The sequence below is a fragment of the Lepidothrix coronata genome, unplaced genomic scaffold (genome assembly GCF_001604755.1).
Source record: "Lepidothrix coronata isolate B3197 unplaced genomic scaffold, Lepidothrix_coronata-1.0 Scaffold378, whole genome shotgun sequence".
Lineage (NCBI taxonomy): Eukaryota > Metazoa > Chordata > Aves > Passeriformes > Pipridae > Lepidothrix > Lepidothrix coronata.
Genome location: NW_016690558.1, coordinates 52,694 through 73,195, shown reverse-complemented (window position 1 = coordinate 73,195; position 20,502 = coordinate 52,694). Strand labels below are relative to the sequence as shown.

Sequence of the window (20,502 nt, the reverse complement as noted above, 5' to 3'; positions counted from 1 at the left end):
AGGTGAAGTTTGTGATTTGAGGAGATAACTAGGAGCAGAAATTGGTCTTAATTTTTAATTCCAGTTTTAAAAGTGAGTGGAAGACTATGTGAGTCTTTCTGGCAGCCTGTTTAGTGGGAACAGACTTGCCCTATACAAACTGTATAGTCACACTGGTACAAGGTGAATGGGAACCTAATGCTCTCTGTAGGTATCTTCAGCTGCTAGTTTGCATGTGGGGCATCTGAGTTGCAGTCACAAACACCATGGGGTCACTGTAGCCTGATTTGGGCAGTAGGAATGTCTCTTATACCTGACATTAGACCCCTTTTGCAATGTCCCTTGCACCCAGGCAAATGACATGAGATGGTCATGGACTCATGACAGGAAATATGGTGATGAGGGGCAGGGGACAACGACAATAGCTTCATAAAAAGCTTGATGTCTGTTTTGCAGCAGTTCTTGCTGAGAATTCCTTTGTTTAAGCTCAAGGGTGTCTGAGTGACTAACCTTTAATCTTGTGCAAGGCCTGCTAGTGCAAGGAGTCACGATCTCTCTGTCTACCATGTTTAAAGTCATTTGAAGTGAAGTCCTGCATTGCGATATGTATGTTATATTCTGGCCACACCTGCAACTAGGTGGGCTGGTACTTTCAAGATTACCTTATGTTTTGGGGGTGGTTGAAGGACCATACTTGTATAATTTTGCCTTTAAAGGACAAAATCTGGCTTGCTGTGGTAAGATTTTTTTCTCTGAAAGTGGCTGGAATGGAAAAGAGCAATTCTGTTTCCTGCTGCAGTAGGATCATCCTGTGGTCGCTAGAGTGTCTATATAAGCCACAGAGTGCAGAAGTAAATCACAGACAATTGTATATGAGATTGTATAAGAGAGAACATTCAGTTCTTTATCTTATCTGTCCTGACCTTCTTAGCTTTAGGCTTTGTTAGAGGAGAAAAAATAGGACATTTGGATCTCATGGTGCCTACATCCTTGAAAAGAAAGAGCAATTGCTTTAGTCTTTGAAATGCTCTGGAGAAATATGACTATCCAGGAGAATGTCCTCCTTTTTTGCTGTCAACAGGTGAGTGGTACCTTATGACACCTTAGAAGAAGAATGTGTTTGATAAGACATCCTGAAATCCAGTGTCAGTTTCTCTGATAATCAGAGAGAAAAGGAAACCTTGGGATACTCAGCATCCTCACAGCAGTTTAGTTTGATGTAGGATGCTTTCAGACAGAGCAACATTTGCACTGATGTGAGTGGTGCTTTTGTAGTCCTTTTCCAGTGACTATCCTTGCCAATGATGAGAAGGAGTCCATGGCTTCTAGCCTCCTTGAGAACCTTGGGTTACTTTTTTCTGGTACACAGTTCAGAGAAGAGTTGGTATATGGCCAGATGTCACCCCAACGTACTTTCTATTCTCAAAGACCATGGGAAGAGGAAAGCATTCAGGTCTTTGCTTTGCAAATTCTGAAGTAATTTGTGAGTATTCTGGAGTTTGCTCTTGGGAGAACCGTTGTTGAATAGTGTAAAGGGAAGAGATTTGGCTGGAGATCACCTGCCAGATTTTTCAGTATATTACTACACTTCAGTCTTTTTCAGATGGCTTTTATGCCTTGAGGAACTTCAGCCAGCTCTTGCAGAGATATAAAGATGCAGTGCAAGACTCACCTGACTTGCACCTGGCTTTTCCTGAGGGGCAAGAGTTTCTGATAAGGTCTACGAACAGATATTATACTTAATAAATGGGATTTTTTTTTTCCTTTTAGGAGCTGTAATTATTTAACTTACAATTGATAATAGATATTTCTTGATTTGTGACATTTAGTGGGAATCTAAATTCTGAAAACACAACTTCTCTGAAGCATCTTAATGGCCTACCAAAGTATTAGGGACAGAAAATGTCACCATTTGCTTTTGAGGGGTTTTTTTTATGATTTTTTTTAAACTTATTTATCATTGTGATGTGTCCAGTCTATATATCTGACTAAACATATATGTTACAATGTTCAATCTAGGGATGAGGAAACTCTGGCCTGAGGGATGGATATAGCGCATAACATTGCTTCATATGAGCTATGGCCTCATATTTTTTTCATTTTATTAGGCAACATAGTGTCATGTGTTGAATGCGTGGCTGCCAAAGGGTTTTGGAAAGTCCATTTGACCCTCAGTATTTCTTTGTGGGGACTCTTCGTCTCTTCTCATTTTCTCTTTTCCCCTTTGCTTAAAGTGAGTAATAAACACAATCATAAAAATGCATCAGTAAGTGCTAAACTGAATGTAGAAAGTATATCTAGAAGGTGAGAAGCACTACTGCAAAAATATTAACTCTTACATAAGAAAGAGGATATAAACATTGGGCTATGTTTACATATTGTAAATGGAGTAGGCAGAAGATGGAATTATGCACACCTTGAAACATCCATTATTATGAATATGAGGAGGGACTAGATAAAGGAACAGGATTTCCTTAGTCAGAAACATGCTTGCTGCAGATGGACCAGTTAAATTGAACTTCCACATTTGACAGGAGTTAAACATTAGTATTTTAATCTGTCTCAACCTTTGAAATTTCTGTTGCTGCTCCCAAAAACAGTTTTCCTTCTCATTAAGTAATGATCCTGTCTGAAAATGTGGGTGTTTGCAACAATGCAGCTATTACTTCCCCATTCATTCTTTGGTCTGAGAAAAATGCTGTATTGCAGAGATCAACATCCAGGACTACTATTCTACCTCGGAGAAACTCCAGCACGGAAACTTTGCTCAAGCAAAAGGGTCCGTACTTAGAGCTTGTAATATGACTTAGATTTCTCTCCAAAAAAAAGTGAACTGAAGTGTTCCCATAATTCAAAATGTCAGATCAACTGATTAAACTTGTGTATAAGGGATGAATTTACTACATCTCCACTAGAATATTTTTGTGTGAAAGTCTCCTTAAAATGGTGGATATAATATATGCTCTTATGCTCTTAATTACTGAAAAATGTTTCTTTTCACTCAGGCATAATGGCTTTTTGAATTAATTTGTACACTAAATGACTGTGGAAAGGTCTCTCTGTATCTTTTATGATACACATTTTTGTGTATTATAAATTTCTGGTGCTACAATACATTACTACCATATCTGACAGAGCAGCTACTCTTGGAAAAAAAAAGTTATGGTGTCTGTAACATTGACCCTTTACTGGCAGTTGGCCTAATTTGGGTGTAGATGTTGAAAACGATAGACCATCCTGCAAAAGGACCAGAAAGCGCATGAGGCAGGGTGTGTATTATGCCATGACTTCAGCTGTGTGATAAACATAGGTGAAGGTGTCATGGTTCACGTAAATGTGTATCTACTTAAGCAATGTAGATAAAGAAGAAATAAGGGATAAAGCAACAACAATTCCATCATTTTACAATCCAACCCAGAGGTAACTGTGAGGTGTTTACACCTTCCCTATGGAACAGTGATTACATCAAATTATCTCACACTTGGGATCAGGGTATTGTGATGACACAGACACTGGGAAGTAAGTTCACACCGGTCACCCAGATCACCTACAACATGACCACCAGTTGCCCTTTTACTGCTGCCAATTTGTAGTCTAAATATCACAAGCTGTTGCACAAAGATAAACTCTGGAGCCCCGGTCCCAGTGGCCACAGATTAGGAATATGCCACCATTGCATTCATGGTGATTTACTGCAGCTGAAACTCTGACTCAGAGTCATTTGGGACATTGTTTATGTATTTCTGATATTTTATTTTTTAAACCTTATGTCCTCTGAAGGTTATTCTGTGTTGTTGGTATAAGATTGCCTTTGAGCAGAACTTCAAGAAATGTAATTATAATCAGTTATTTATCATGTCTATCAAGCTGTTCCATATAAACATCCTGGTTCCTAAGTGGGATACATGAAGAATTTTTTTTTTCTTCTAAGATGCCAGACCTTACAGTGACTGCCCATTTTCTTGAGGCTAAACTGCCTTTAAATTACTTTTTTTTTAATTCGTGTTCAATATGTCAATGAAAGCAGAGAGGAATTTTCACAGCTAGTCTGTGCCTTTTGCCAATGATTCAATAAAGCAATTCATTTTTAATTTCAGCTGCAGATAAATGTTTCTCTAAAGGTTTCAGAACAGTAAAGGTTAAAATTTCATCTTATTTATGTAAAGAACAATTATTAAAGTATTTCTACATTGGGTAGAGTCTTTTCTTAGTAACAGGCTTGACCAAAGAGGAATAATGTTTTCCTTCAGGAAATATGTGGACAATATAAACATTTCATTTTTTTATTGACTGTGTCTGTATTTCTCATAAGGTAACAGACACCAGGATTTTTCTGTTCCAAGGGAATAAAAAGAAATGAGATTTCTAACTGAGCAGCTCTAGTCCAATGCCTTCAAAGCCAGAGAAGCAGCACTGCAAAGAAATTCAGGACATAATAATTTTCATTTTGAAAACTTAATCTTTTGTTGTTGAACAATAAGACTTATTATGTGATGTACCCAGAGTACACCACTTCCAGATTATATCTGTGATTTGTGCTCTTCATTCACAGATGTGCAGATTAGAAGAAACATACAGGGACCATGGGCAGAAGAACCTCATTTACATTTGGTCTTGCCTTTACACTTTCCAGCCATTGAACTCCCTGTCCTATGAAAAATTATGAGCTCAAGAAATTGTGTTGTTGGACACTGTGATTGTCCTCCATTTGATGGGTAAAGCAGTGATATACCATCTCAGCGCGAGGTGCATCACTCTCATGCTGTTCAGTGAAATGCTTGGGTTCTCCTCTTAGGCAGAAGCAGCACAAGGATGTAAATGGATACTCTTATAAAGGCCTCATTATACTTGTTACTACACAAGAAATCTCATGCTTTGTGTGCATTCAGATATAGTTTGCCAGATGTCAGTGTACCCACTGACATGCATTTGGAGGGTGTTTGTTTGTCCTGTTTTGCTGATGAGTGGGTGACTATTTTACTTGTCCTCTAGCACAGAAGATCCACAAGGTGCAACCTCTGAATGTCCCCTGAATAATAATTCAAATGGCCCTCCAACTTTTGTCAGCCACCAGACTTCAACTTTGTGCCTCAGAGCCTGAAACACTAGCTGTGCCCCTCTCTTAGTCTATTTAAATCATCACATTGATCTGTGTGACTGAGATGTAGTGAGGACAAGGGCTTTGCAAAGCTCTTTTGGAATTGCTGTCTCACTGCATTATTCTGCAAGGAGGCTCTGGAAGATGTCTGACTTGAGCAAAAGACTTTTTTTATTTCCTTTTTCATTTCAGGTTTTTCAGGAGCCTGACAAGGAAAGAAATAAACCCCTCCAGCTAAGCAGAGAGCCATGTGCATCATTTTACAGGAAACCTTTATGGTGGTGGGTAAGGCAGTAGTGTAATACTTTATGCAACCTCCCTAGCCACTGGGACGGGGAGAACTAATGGGATGGATGTATGATCTGCCGAGGTCCACTCAAGCTGCTCCTGCTCCAACCAGCCACACCAGTGGGGACATGTCACAAAACATCAAACTCGGCCTCGGCTAATTCTGCCATCATGCTCTCCCCACTGAGAGGACAAGAGTGCAGCCCTCAAAGTATTTTAGCACCTTCCTCTAAGGCAGCTGCTGGAGGAAGGTGTCCCCTGGCAGCCTCCCCGGTGGCTGCGCTCACAGCTTCCCCCTCGCCCCTCCACAGCGTGTGTGTGGTGCAGCCATCTCTCAGATTTTGTCTGCCTCATTGACAGCACTAAAGAGGCTTTGTCAGCTGCTTTGCTGTCCTTTCTGGGATCCCCTGCTTGATTTCTATGCATGACTCCTTGGCGAGGAGCCAGCATTTTGTTTACCTCTTAAAAGAAGATTCATTAATATGTTTTTCCTGTTCAAGTTTATTTGCATAAGCAATTTTGCTTTCCTAGTCCTTTTTTTTTTTCTATTGGCTGGACAATAAGGTAAGTTTGTTTTTATCATTGATGTATTGGTGAGTTAAGTAATTGTTTGCTAAATGAACCACATACTGTTTGTTGTTTAAGGATTTTTTTAATTTTTTTAATTTTCTGAGCCAAGTTTGGCTAGTAGTTATTTTTGTACAGCCCCACTGAAGTCAATAGAATTGCTTATTTATAACTGAGCATCATAGCCTGCTGTAATTTTCTCTCAAGCCTTGTATAAAGGGTGTATTTATGTGATATATCCTCTATTGCTAGCACCAATGGCCCTGCAAAAGGACTAGATGTAATGTGAATGTTAGCAAATAAAGCCCCATATTTCTAAACTGCCAGGATAAGATAACCTGAGAAATTTAAAAGAAACAATGCTGAAGATCTTGACTTGCATTAATATTACACTGCTGCCAAAAGTGTTGGTGCTATTTTAGTAGAGAAATCATATTCAGGTTTTTTCATGGTGTAGACAGGCTAATCAAAAAAAGTGACGAGAAAATAATGATTTCACAACTTTCCCTGCACTATTCTACAGAGTGTATAACTTTTTTTTTGTATTTTTAAATGATGAGATAACAATGAAGTTAGTAAAGTCTTTTTCCTTCTTGTTACATGCACTAAATGTTTTTTTTAAGCTCTCTGTGGCCAGTTTGTATATTCTTGATGGACTGTGAAATGAGAAGATGATAAAGAGTGTCTCTGCTCACAATGCAGGTAGTTGGTGCTTTTAAGGAAGGGAGTGGTGCTTGGGTCAGTGAGACAGGCAGGGAGCAGTAACCTGTGGCTGCCTGGGCTCAGAGGTCCCGTCAGGTGGAGAGGAATCAGGGAGGCCAGATGCCCAACCTATTGCAGGGGTTTATAACGGCCCTCGTGGTTATTTAAGTATAGGAGTTCATACAAAGCAAGAAGCGTAACACAAGCTTTTCCATTCTTCTGTCTTGGAGCTTAATTAAGTTTGTCCTACAGACTGTCATTTTGGGATGAAATTGTTTTAATCATTTAATCAAATGCATTCAAGGTCAGATTGAGAGAAGGAACTAATGAACACATTCTGGAAGAAAGACACTTTCTGTTCAGTGCCACTCTGTCAGGGCATGGCTGAGACCAATTTCCTCTTCCTATAAAGCCATAGCGTTGGGGCTTAAAAGACTTATGTTAAAAAAAAAATAATAAATCTTGTCCCTTCAGGATGGAAAAAAATGTGATTGATTGGCACCCTCAAAGAACGGAAGTCCTTGTCTAATTAACATCCTCATTTGCTTTCTTTTAGAGTAAAGCATTAGGTGATGCTGTGTAATGATCTTTTGTTCCGTATTCTGTTGCTGGTTCTGCTAGCCCAGTGAATCAGGGTCAGCAATGCAACATTTTCCACCGGCCTCGTGACCACAGCGAGGAGTATTTTGAAAGCCAACTTCCACATTTCATCCTCAAAAGAGAGACATGTTCCAAAAAAGTGTAAGATCCCTTTGTCATCACGAATACCTATGTTTCAAGTTTAAAAACCTGTTTCCTTGGTAACTAGACTTGTTAGGCTAGTCTGCTCACACCATGCATGCAGAGGCCACCACATATTGTACAAAGCTTATTGATCCATTTAGCAAAAAAATTTAATGCATTAGATTTTTTGGTACTAATTTTAAAGGGCTCCTGAGAGACAAAAGATAAACTTTGCTGCTTGCCTTGTCCTATAAAATTGTCTTCTGTGATGCTGGAAGGTATTGTGATGGGGAATGGCAACAGTTACTTTGTGAGAGGAAAGTCGTTCTTCTCTGGATTTGCCTCTCCATCGCAATTCCTTCCTGGATTCCTCCCAAGTGCAGTCAGCTGCGATACCCCTTTACTGTACTTTTTCTCTCTATGAATGCTGCTGTTATGGAAGACATTTTAAACTTGGCTATTCATGGCATATCTCTGTGCTGTCGTCACATAGCCGTTCGATGGGCAGCAATTTGGATATTCCTGACTGGCAGTTTGACTCTCCACACCCAGACAATGTACATTCATAGCATCTTGGTTGCCTGCCACTCAGCCCATCTGTTGGATTGACTCTTTGCCCATTTAAAAGTCAGTCAGACAGGGGTGCAGGTGCCAAGAAAATGTGAATTGAGAAGGGGAGCCTGCATAACACTGCTGGCAGAGCATCTTCAGCAAGAGCAGTCCTCCTTTGTGGCAGCCATCACTGCCAGATGCCTCCCTATAGTAGGTTACAACTGCTGACATTTGCGTACCAAGAAAAGGATATACGAGGCAGAGAAAAGGAGGGGAGAGTTTTCAGCGTAGCCTTGGCAACTTGCAAGGCGAGCTGTGCTGTTGCAGGTAGTTCGCAGCACAACTAAGAGACATGTGGAGCTTGCAGGGTATTAAAAAGTTACTCAGTAGGAAGGAGAGCACATCGTTAGTGTGCTAAGATGAACCTGAGGTAGCCTGTTACACTTGAGGAGAGAGCCAATGACCCAACAGAGATAGCTGCAGGAGGCCAGTAAAGGTATTTCTTCTCCTCTTCATGGAGGAGACCTATACAAGAGTGTTAGCCCTGCCTGGGGAGCATTCCTGAACGCAGAGTAAAGATTCAAAGATAAGATCCCTTAAGATCATTCTCTCTCTTAGCCACAACCATGTTGTGTAGTGAAGAGAATTAACTCATCTGTGTGTAACCTTTATAGTCAAAATCAGGAGAGTGTCAGGCACATGCATACTTGAAATAATGCCCCTAAATGCATGTTTCCCTTCAAGTTTGACTCACTAGAATTACTTTATCTGTGTGACTAACTTGTGTATCTGTCTTGTCTGCTTGGACAGCCTTTTATTTCTGGTGAATAGCCATTACTGCTGCTGCCCTTTACATCAGAGGCACAGGTAGCGTCTTTCCATCATCATTATTATACAGGAATATAAGACATAAATACCTCCAGAGTCTGTCAGTGGCTATGGTTCAGCAGTGCATTGCAACCTAAATAGTATTTAATGGGTAAATTTTTTTCTGCTTAAATCATACATAGATGTGTGAAGCCAGTCTGAACTTCAGAATGTTTTAAATAATTCTTTATAACCTGAGGAAAGCAATCATCCCAAACTAGGTGAATAGCTCTGTGCAACTTCAATTACTATCTTATATTTCCAGACTTTTTTGGTTTTTTGTTTGTTTGAGTTTTTTGTTTCTTTTTGTGTCAAACAAAGATGTGGCTTTCCCAGTTACCTCATGAAATACAGTACAGCACCAGGAGCCCATAACTTGTCCAGAGACGGTATCTTTCTTCTCATTAACCTGAGGAAGGAGTTGGTGGAAGGCACTGAAAGCAGAGAATTGCCCAGTCCTTTTATTTGAGAGCTTGCTGAAGTGAAAAGATGAGCTTTCAGGCACTGGGCAAGATTGTGATCATCCAACTCCTTTTCTGTCATCTGTTATTTTCATTTTCTGATGTCTTTTGACCAGTGTCTAAACCCAAGAAGAGAATCCCATCTTCCACTAGCTTGGAGTAATGTACTGAAGAAGAATTGAACCAAAAGTGATGTCTGATGCTGTGCTCTGCTTTCCCTGGTATCAGCAAGTAGCACTGAGGAATCTGATGCTCAACATGTTGTCTCTGAGCCAAGAATTAGGGACCACTGCCTAAGGGGACAAGAAGCAGATTTAGCATGCCTACTTGTCATTTAGTAGTCAGCCTTATGTTGTACAGTAACCACTCTATTTGCTCACTACAAGGGAAGATAAAACCCAGTTAGAATACAGTAAAAATCCCAAGCAAGAGCAACAATTCTCACCCCTCCCCCATTTCCACAAGTGTTAGGCAGCTTGCTGCAATTTTAAACACACATGATATCAAGTAGTACCAAAATTATTAGGTGCTGATGCATTCATAGCCTTTGCAACACCAGTCTGCTGCTCTGTGGTGTGCTAGCCACATGGCCCACCTCCCTTGCCTCTTTCTCCACCCTTATCCCCTTTGATCTTACACCTTTGATTCTGTAAGATGTAGCCTGCACAGTCCTCTACCTGCACGAATTCTTTATTCAGGGGTAATGAGACATTGGAACATGTTGTCCAGATGAGTTGTGGATGCCTCATCCCTGGAAGTGTTCAGTGTGAGATTGGTTGGGGCTTTGAGCAACCTGGTCTAGTGGAAGGTGTCCCTGCTCATGGCAACCCAAACTATTCTATGATACTAAGATTGGTGAGGAGAAACCATATCCTTGTTTTCAACTGGAGCCACATGCAACATGGCATTCGGTAGTATCTTTATCATGGAAGGTTCAAATGGCAATGTGTAAATCCAAGTGTATGCCCAGGTAATTGGTTGTCAACAGATCAGTCTGTCCTGGGAAGAGGAAGAAGTACAAAAGAACAACCAGGATCACAGAGGAAATAGTCTGGATCACAGTCTGACTGGTACTAGGAAATTTCTAAGTTCTAAGAATTGAAAAAAAAACAACAAAAAAACCCCTTCCTGGTGTTAATGTGCTCCAGTCCAATGAATAAAGTTCAGTCAATGAAAGCAACCTTTTAAAATAGCACAGCTTAATTCCTCACTCTTCTTCTGTGTACTCTACAGGCACTCCTGCCAGCAGCTCAACTGCTCCTTTTTGGTCCCAGAAAAATACTGGTTTTTTTCCCCCGTTATTAAAGACTATCCAGAACTCAGTTGAGAAAAACAAATATTATTTATTTAAACTGTTTGTTAAAATCAGAATAATTCTTTTGGCCTGTATTTTTCATTAGGTCTTTTTCAACAGCAGTTCTGCTGTATCTGTTGGTAGCCACAGATCATGAGAGAACTATATGCTCAGTTCTAACCTAGGTTCCTTTCCCATTCTGTATCACGCATTGTTATGCCAGTGTTTGTAAAACACATCCTTTTGAGTTCCAGATATGGATACTCAGCATCAATATAATTAAAACCATTTATAAACCCATGTAATATATGTGTGCTACATACTCTTTGCATGTTCTGTGTATTTTCTTTGCCTAAGCTTTATGCAATCACTTTAATAAATATCCTGTATAAGTAACATCCTCTTACACATTTACAGCACATTGCTTTAGAGGATGTACTTCCAAAATAGGTCAGTGAATTTGGAGGCTACAGCAAGAGGGAATGATGCTGATACCACAGTCACTCACAGCCAAGTTAAGCCAGCAGACATCACTGCCACTGGAGTTAGCAGTCCAGCATTCTCTTTACTCCTGTGCATATTTAGAATCGTAGAATCGTAGAATGTCTTGAGTTGGAAGGCATATTAAAGATCATCTAGTTCCAAACCCCCTACCAAGGGTGTCCCCCTTGAACCTATGCTGTCCCTGATGCCACCTGAGGTTTCATGTAACTGCACAGTGCACTGGGCAGGGAAACCCAGCCAGGAGAGAGCTGGGTCAGGAAAAGAGGCTTGGCTAGCTCAGGCGTGGGTCTGGTCCTCACTCTGGTCCGCTGCATTGACACACACCTTCTGAATGCCAGAACAAGGGAAAGGGAATGTTGAGTCAGAAAAAATGAGAATGGGATTGCTTCTTTTGGCCTCAGTGCCATACCAAAGCGTTTGTGGAAACAAAGCCTCTCAGTGCCAGGTCTGGAATTCTTGAATTAATGTGGTTAAACCATTAATAAAATCTTATTCTGGCCGAGAATTTTCTCTGGCCTATGATAAGCAGCATCCATTTCTTATTCTGTCAGGTTCCTGGAATACAGGCAATAAATCTATTCCTTTTTTATTGTTTTTGTGGAAGTTTGTGTAATAATGCTTGACTGCAGCGAGTGTTTTCCAGTCTGAGTTTGAGTGCTCTCCCTTTGCTTGCACTCCAAACCGAGATATTAAGGACTCATACACACATTTTTGCACATTTCTGGGGACCTTCATTGTCCCCATGATTCAACAGTGCCCTGCAGCAGTCACTGATGGAGTCTTGGGTATGTCCTGGCATGAAACCTAGAGCGTGGTGTACTTGCATGTAAGCAGGAGATAACTAGAGAGCAGCACAAGTGACTGCCCTTCGGAAATGTGCTCTTGTTACTGCCCTTCTCTGCATGGTTCTTCCCAGAGTCTTGCAATCCAAAAGCAAAATGAGGTTAATGTAAGTGTGTCTTCCAATCCAAAAGCAAAATGAGGTTAATGTGTCTTCAGTAAAAGATACTTTTTTGGGTGCTTGTATGGTGATGATTCAGCCGTTTGCTGGCTTTACCAGTGACATTTATCCATCTGTAAGCACAGCTTTTGCCCCACACTGTTAGACTGCAGCTGTTTGCACAATGCAGTGAAGTAACCTCATATGGGGCAAGGTCCAGCATGACTAGTCCTCAGTGAAAATATGTGCAATTTGACACAAAAATGGAAGCCTTCCAAGCATTGCACAATCTCTCATTCAGAAATCCCAAATAAAAAACTCAATCCTGATGCCCTGCATGTAGGGATGGACTGTGGATTTCATGGTCTGTATAAGGACTTAATAAAGTAGCAAAGGGAGTTCCTGTTCACAAGAGTGCCTAGAGTGGGTGATAGGTAAGAGGGTAGCCTGGGTTGGCTCAGCTGAAGCGCAGGCATCTCAGGTGTGTGGAGGAGATATGCCTTCAAAGAAGGCATTGCAAATGGTCTTGGGATTCTGTAGACAGCTTTAGGTGGACTGTACAACAATGGGAGACTGTTTTTGTCCTCTGTCCTTGTTTAATTACACCAGTGTATGGATATCTGAGATTGGAGGAAAACACTTCTAGTGTCTAGTGGCAGTAGGATGAAAATGCAAATTCTCTTGCAAAACATGCCGGTCAGTGTTAGGGTTGTGAAACACTGAGAATATAGATGTGCCACTGAAACATCAGATAATAAAAGTGTTTTCCCATCTTTCCAGCCATTTCCACCCCTTTAAAAACCTCTTTCAATTTGTTTTCTTTTGTAGAGTCATGCATTTCTCCCTCCTCCAACCTTTTGTTTTACTATATTTGAGGTGGGAAACATCTCCTTTTCTTGTCAGTGTTGGTTTCATTTGTAGTTCTACTTTGTTTTGCAAAATAATTCAGGAATTCTTGATCCAAAGGCAATTGTTTGAAAGCATTTCAATAAAGTCTGTAAGGAGAAAGACATCTATTCTTCCGCTGTTCACTTTATAATTTTTCTTCTCTCCTCGCCTTTACCGATGACCATTAATTTGTCCATTTAGAATCCAAGGAAAAACCTGGTTTTATATTTTCTGAAAAAGCCAGAGATATTTTCTGTCCTTCACAAGATGCCACATGTGCAATTTCCTTCCTGCCTGGAGGTCTGAAATCACCACAACAATGCCTTCTGCACCAAGGGCTCAGGGACTCCTCTGCAGCGAAACACTTGAACAAACACTTAAAGTTAAGCCTCTGCATAGCCTCATAGGAGGAGGTGAAGGAATATGAATGTACCTTGAAATGCACTGGGTTTTTGTATAAACATTATGAAGATTTGCATTCAAAAGGTAACCGATGAAATTTTTACCCTAAAAGTTGCTTTTCACTTGAAATGTCTTTTCAATTGATAACAAAATCGTTTGACATTCCGCAGGAAGAAAACTGATAAACTCCAAAAAGCTAAGCTTCCAATGGGAAATTTTTTTTTTAATTCTCACAAAACATGAAAAAATAAGCAAATTGTAGTTGAATCCTTTCTTTTACACAGGAACAAAAAAAAAAAATATAAGACCATCGACCCTAGGTCTGAACTAAAAAATGACATGAAAATGAAGAGAGAAAAAATATGTTGAGTTTTGTTTGTTTGTTTTTCCTGCTATGTGATATATAAACCAACCTGAAAGTTTTGAAGATTAGATATGATGACTCCTGAGTCAGAGTCCAATTCTGCATGTTCAGCATGGTTGAATTTGACATTCAGGTTTGTTCAGACTTTGCTTTTCCTTGGGAAGGAGAGTTTGCAGTTCCTGCTTTCTGGGGCTGTAAATGACTGCGTAAGTTTTAAAGTACTGGAAAGCCCACCTGAAAAATCTATTCCTTTTAACTTAGAATAGTCATGTATGTCTCAGGGATTGCTGTACATCCCTAGAGGTGTCTCTAAGATAACCATGCAGATTAGGGTATCTTGAAGTCAGTTAAGGTGTCCAAGGAATGCAGCTGCCTAATGAAGAACTGTAAATATTTGCATCAGACAAATGCACTTGGAAATAGATGAGTAACCTGTTTCTGATGCAGGGAATTAATCATGCAGTCTTCACACAAAGAATCTGAAAGATGAGGCCCCGTGTCGTTTGGATTAAGATGTCACTATGCTGTTATCTGGGATGAAGTGTAGGATTTATATAAACATCATCTTTCCCTTGCTGAGGATCAGCCGATTCAAACAACTTGAATAAGTGGTTTCCATCCTAAAGAGGGCTATGTTTACATCTTGAGCGGCTGTCGCTGTGGTTTGGTCCTGTGCAAAATCAAACCAAACCAAAACCCTATATAATTTCACATTCCTTACACGGTTTCCGATGTTCTTGGACATATTGGCTGTTTTGTTAATCTGGCAATAAAAAGCCCAGGCACCTTGAGCAGGGAAGGAATATTCCTACCTAGTGGGACCACCAGGTTTCGGGAAGTACTGTTGTGTTTCCTCTACCACCTCCTCCAGAACTGAGAAAGGAGGGAAGAGAGAAGGGGAAGTGACATTTTTTTCCTTGTGAGTGGCTTCATGGGAGCAGTATAGATACGTCTTCTATTGACATCTATCTTCGTCATTGCAGCTCATTTTCTGCCTCTCTCATTGATTGGGGAAGGATCTGGCAGCCTCAGATAGCAGGGCTCTGGATTGATAATCACTCTCTTGATATTATATGCTGGAGTGGCCATCACAGCTTCATTAGCTACCTCCAGTATGATGACTTGGAGAGTGCCTTCGAGATCAGGGAGCTGGGACTGGGGCTTCGTAATCAATAATTTCAAACCAATTTCTGGCCACCCTAATCAACTACACAGAGTTCCCTGAGAGAAGATCAGGGTCCTTATTTCTCCCTTAGGAATGAAACATTAAATTTCATTCTTCAGTGTTTTTTTCCTTCTTTATAGAAATCCCTACTTGTATAACTCTGGTAGCTTTAATACTTTAAACAAACACAAACATAAGGAAGAACACAATTCCTTATTGCTTACTTGTTTTGCAATTCATATGGCCCTGACAAGAATTTTTTTGCTTTGAAATTTGGAACCTGCATATTAACGCACTTTATCTTGCCAAGCTAGTTCAAGCAAGGTCTGATGAAAGCCACCTTTGATTTGATCTTTTGTTTGCATTAAATGCCTTTTTGAACTTTGGTGAGGGTGGCTGACCTTTAGAATAAAAAACTATACTGGTGCAATGCAGCTAGAAGCATTAGACAAGTGTACTGACAGTTAAATGAAAAGTGACTGGCTGGGCTAGGTACACCTGTCATGTTAATGCTGCCAGGGGAACTTGGTGCTCACATGATTAGTTTTGTTTTGTTGGGGTTTTTTGGGGTTTTTTTTGTTGTTTTTTTTTTTTTCTCCTATAAATCTCAGTTATATAAATTTGCTAGGGGGATTTATATCTACAACTCTGGCTTCAGAGGTGCCTAGCATGATATTTAAAGGAACTCTAGTTCCTTCTCTCTGGAATGCAGGATCAAGAGAGGGCTTACACATTAAAAATGAAAAGCTAAATCAAACAGCAGTAGCTTATTCTTTAAAGTAAACAGAGCAAAGGCTATTGGTGTCAGCCACAGCAGCAGTCAGGTATGTACTGACAAAAGAGACTGAAGAGATTTTTTCTAACAGAGGAAATTATTGGGGTTTGTTTACTTTTTCCAAGGAGAAAATGATCTTTTCAAAGGATGTAGGATGATAATCGTCATCATCATCATCAACCAGAAGGCAGACTGTTTTCAGCAAAAATATTGAAATTACCCAGCTTATGGTCCTTTTTGGAAAACTACTGATCACCCCAAGTTCAAAGAGGTCAGTTGAAAATTAGGTAATGCTCTCAAAATCCCCATGGCAGAATGAGACAGTGCTTTCAGGAATGACATCCTGATTTATCATTAATTAGATGTAGGTGAGGAACTCCAGACTCATGAACAATTTTGCCAATAGGTAAAGCTTTTTTGCACAGTCATGTTGAAGGAAACAGTGATTTGCTGGCACTGTTGCTGTTTACCTTGCTTCTTTGTGAAAACAAATTTCTGTTTCATTTCTTAGGCTACCAGGATTCTGTCATCTATTTTGGGTTTCTTAATCCCATGCTAAATTACTGTGTGCTTGATTACAGTTTGCTCCATCAAGGGTTAACTCCAGTGTAATGAAGTACAAAAATGGAACATGCCAATGAAAACTGAAGTCTCAGCTGTGAAAATGGAAAAAATCAGAAAGAACCGTAGTTTCATACAATGGCAAGTATCAGACAAGGATTTTAGTAACTTATCAATGCTAACATCATCTTATCACTGAGAAGTTGTTGATTTCAGGGTTCTTACTCCTTTTTCCTTTGCAAGTCTGTTACTATTGAAAAGAGACTGCTCTATCCTTATTTTGAATCCTTTAGGCAATGCAAAGAAGACAAAACCTATTTTAACAGCATCACTGCAGTGATTTCTGGCAATGGCATCCTGCTATTTGTTCTTGCTTTGGGGTCATGTGCAACAAATACTGTTGGCTTAAGAGGAGTTGATGAAAATGCAAGTTATATGCTGGTAAATTCTGGAAGGAAGATGAGTCCTTGAAAGGTGGCTCAGTGTCGTAAAGTTGCCTCAGAGAGTTTTAAAAATTATGTCAGGCAATGGATACATGTACAGTTTTGTTGCATCCCCTGCTCAAAGTCCAGCCTGGTAAGGTTGGGGTGCAGCCATTTGTTTCCACCTGTTGAAGTGCCAACAGACACGCACATCTGTGAAAATAGCATCACACAGAGGAGTTTTGCTTAGTAATGATGATCCAGTTCTCTCTTATATACAAAAAGCCTGACTGCAAGGGAATAATTATTATTGGCTGCAATGGTTATCTTTTTCTTAATGCTGCTATTTTTTCAAAGAGTAATGACAAGTTTTCCTGACACAACTGAGCCAAATGAATAACTGTTCCGTAACAGACCACATTCCATCCTTTTTCTCCTTCACTTTTCTTTTCTTGCCCTGATTCTTCCACATATCTCATTTATTTTCACACTCTTTAAGCTAATTCCCTCATTTGGAAAAAACAAACAAACAAACCAAACAACAACCCTATGTTTTTTGTTCCACCTAATGTTAGTATAATTTTAATGAACTGAATTCGCTAAACTTCTTGGTTGTCCCTCTGTGCTGCCAGACAACCAGCGCAGCTGGCACAAGGTAAGCAAGAGTCCAGACACGGCAAAGGCAAGCAGGCTTTCTCTTTACCTACAGCAAAACAGTTACTTGGGTAATGCTGCTGAACAAAGCCACACTCCAAAAACTTCATCCCAGTGACATTTTTCCAGTAATATTTTTCCTATCAGCAAAACCAGTGTAAGAGGTTCTGATTTTTCCTATTCCTCTCTCTGTTATCACTGTCCACAATGTTTCTCTTACTAGTTTGTTAGCTGTGCTTATACAACTATTTGTAGAGATGTCTTGCAAACTGGGATCACTGAAATTATCAAATTCCCTTTTCAAAAGTAGTTTTAAAGAAACCCCCCTCCACCTCTGATCCTTCTGGTGACTGCCATCAGAGCACAGCCCAAAGAAGCCAAAGTCAGCCCTGCAGCCCCTTCAGCTGGCAGAGCTAGGAGGGCACTGAGCTGCAGTTGTGAGCCAAGTGGGTTTGCAAAGAAGGGAACCAAGTGTGCAGGAACAGGGGAGCGAGAAACTGTTTTACACTGCTTTGCCATTGGAGAAAACAAGTGTCTAGATTTAAGGGGTTTTTTTGCAGATTTGGGTTTTGTTTTCAGTAAAGGCTGCAGGAAACATAACCAGGTAACGTTCAGCAACAGATGAAGCAGAACTTCTAACCACTGATGTAAGTATAAACTCTAACCACCATTTTTCTAACCACTGATGTAAGTATAAATTTTTACAGTGACAACAAAAGGCTAAGGACATCAAGGTGACGGCTGTGTTTTCAGCTTTGATCATATAAATTGAGAACTGTTGCCAGCTGAGAACAGTTCAACCTTTCCTGCGATCCAGCTTTAACAAAGAAGCAGTTTTGCTGTGGGAGCTTGTGGGCCTTATTTGTTACACCTGACTGACCCATACTTAGAAAATGTATAATAAAGAACATTTTCTAGGTTTGGAATGAAAGAAATGCTCATCATCATAGCTGTGGTTGCTTGGCATAGGAGAATGTGAAGTAGACCGTGATATTCTGCTAAATCCAGATTAAGGAAACCTTCAAACTTCCTATTTCCTAATAGATCTTTGTCTAGCGTTACATCCAACCTCAATCAAAAATACACAATGACCACCTCATAAGTGCTCATGAGCTGTAATTTATATGCTTGTATAAAATACAACTGTCAGCATAGTTGTTTACATGAGATACAGATTTTTGTTGGTAAAGAATATATATATTGCGAGCTGAATTCTTTGAATACCAGGCATGAGGGAATGTTGTCTCCCCAGGGTCTTAATGATTTGTTTATATTGAAAACGAAAATATTCCCTAGCAAGCTTCTGTTTATGGGGAGATGACTTCACCTGAAAGGGACCTTAATAAGTTGCAGAGTTAGATGGGGAGGGCAAATAACCCCTCAGGAGAAGTGTCAAAATTATCACTCTGATTAAATTGCAGATCACAGGTGTCTGTGGTGGAGTAAAGGTTTGAGCTTGAATATGAGCTCAACAGGAATCTACCTTCAACAAAATTTTCTTCTGAGAGCAAAAGACAATAGTTTCATCCTAAGAACAGTGTGCATGGGAGCATTTTAGGAGTATTTGAAATGAAGAAAAATGTCTTTGAGTGGATCTCAAGTACGAACACATGTAATCATTATTCCCTATTTTATTTGTTTAAATATGAATTTAAACCAAGTAATAAGTCTGTAACTATTTGAATCACAGTAAATGGTTGTTTTCCATAACTGTTTCTGCATCTACTTCTGTATCTATTTCTTAATGTCTTGGCATAAAGTTGATTTGAGGGTAATGCAAACACCGATGTGGTTTTTCCTCTGGATGTGATGACCCTTAAATCCTGGATTGTTTATTGCTTTTCCGTGTCACCATCGCAGTGAACATATTTTGGAGGACTGAAGAGCTAGTGTTCTTTGTCTAATTTATAAAAATTATTTGAAATATAGAGCATCACTCTAAATAAAATATATTTCAATAAGTAGTGTTAGCCATTTTTTCAAAGTCACTGATACAAGAGAGTGCTCATACTGAACCCTAGATATCATTGGAAACAAATATATTTCAAAGAACCATATCATAGATGAACCATATTCTCATAGTAGGAGATTAAAATAAATTTGTTTAAAATCTCAAATGTATTATTTAGTAAGCAAATAAAGAGCCATGAAGCACAGGCCAGCTGTTATTAGCATATATTACAGTAATATGAAACATATCAGATTTATAATTATGTGAATAATAAACAAAAAGGAAGAATATGTATTCTAGAAATTGCTGCGAGTGTATGACATTTAGGACTCGTTCTACATAACTTAACCTCAGCTCACCCTCAAAGTTTCAAGAAAGTTTTAGTGCCAGTGCAGATGGGATTTTAATCAGGAATACAGGCTCAGTGCCAGAAGGGATAGAAGTCTCCTTTGTTTACAATCAGAACTGCTTTCTGATCTTCACCCATTGAAAACTGTCATTCATCTTTAAAAATATAAATGTTCTCACTGCTGATGCTTTCCATACTTCTTATTTCTTGTTACTATGACTAAAGGTAAGCTAGGCACGCACTTTTTGCAATTGCTACTCATGCTTTGCTAAGGTGGTACTGATGTTGTTATCTCAGACTATTTCTAATGCTCCGACTCTATGATTCTATCCTACACTATTCAATATACTAAGAGTCAAGATTAAATTTTTGATCTGTACCTGAACCTTAGCAAAATCCTTTAGGAAATCTTCTGTGGAGGTTACAATTCAGTTTCTTTCTGTTTGAACAGGTCTGTCTAGCTCTGTCTTATAGAAACTAAGAGCTTCCAAGAAGTCAAAATAAGGTTTGTCATTTTTATGAATGATAGAACCACAGTAGTGATATTAAAAAGGCTAAAAAAGATGAAAGATGCATACCCTAATGCTTTGGGATCAGTGTTACCTAGATGGAATTCAGAAAAAACACTGACTGTGAGGTTATTTGATCTATCTTAGAAGTTCTTGGAAGAATTTCTTTGGCTACTTCCAGAGATGTGCATGGTCTGCCACTTTGAACTATCGTAGGCATTCTGGGGCTATGAAGATTTATTTTTCAAGCCCCAAGAAACATGCAAGTCATCACCAAAAGCTAACTAAGATATAAAGTATGTGCTATCAAAACTTCAAAGCAAGGAGTAAAAAAAAAGCAGCTGCAACTGTGGGGTTCACAGGAGATTTATTTTCCTAATGTGACTGATTTGACAAGGAGAGGGCATAAAACACTAAGGCTGTTGTTGCTGACGGGGGGCGGGGTTGCTACAGAGTTACCAGGTCACATTACCCAGTCCTGTGCAGA

At 39.6% G+C, this 20,502-nt stretch overlaps 1 long non-coding RNA gene across 1 annotated transcript; it reads left to right on the top strand.

The window, feature by feature from the left end:
* Nucleotides 1–15,401: 15,401 nt before the first annotated feature.
* Nucleotides 15,402–19,167, top strand: LOC108509615. The gene is made up of 2 exons (XR_001878660.1): nucleotides 15,402–15,840; nucleotides 16,151–19,167. It is a non-coding gene; the product is annotated as an uncharacterized LOC108509615 (long non-coding RNA).
* Nucleotides 19,168–20,502: the final 1,335 nt, after the last annotated feature.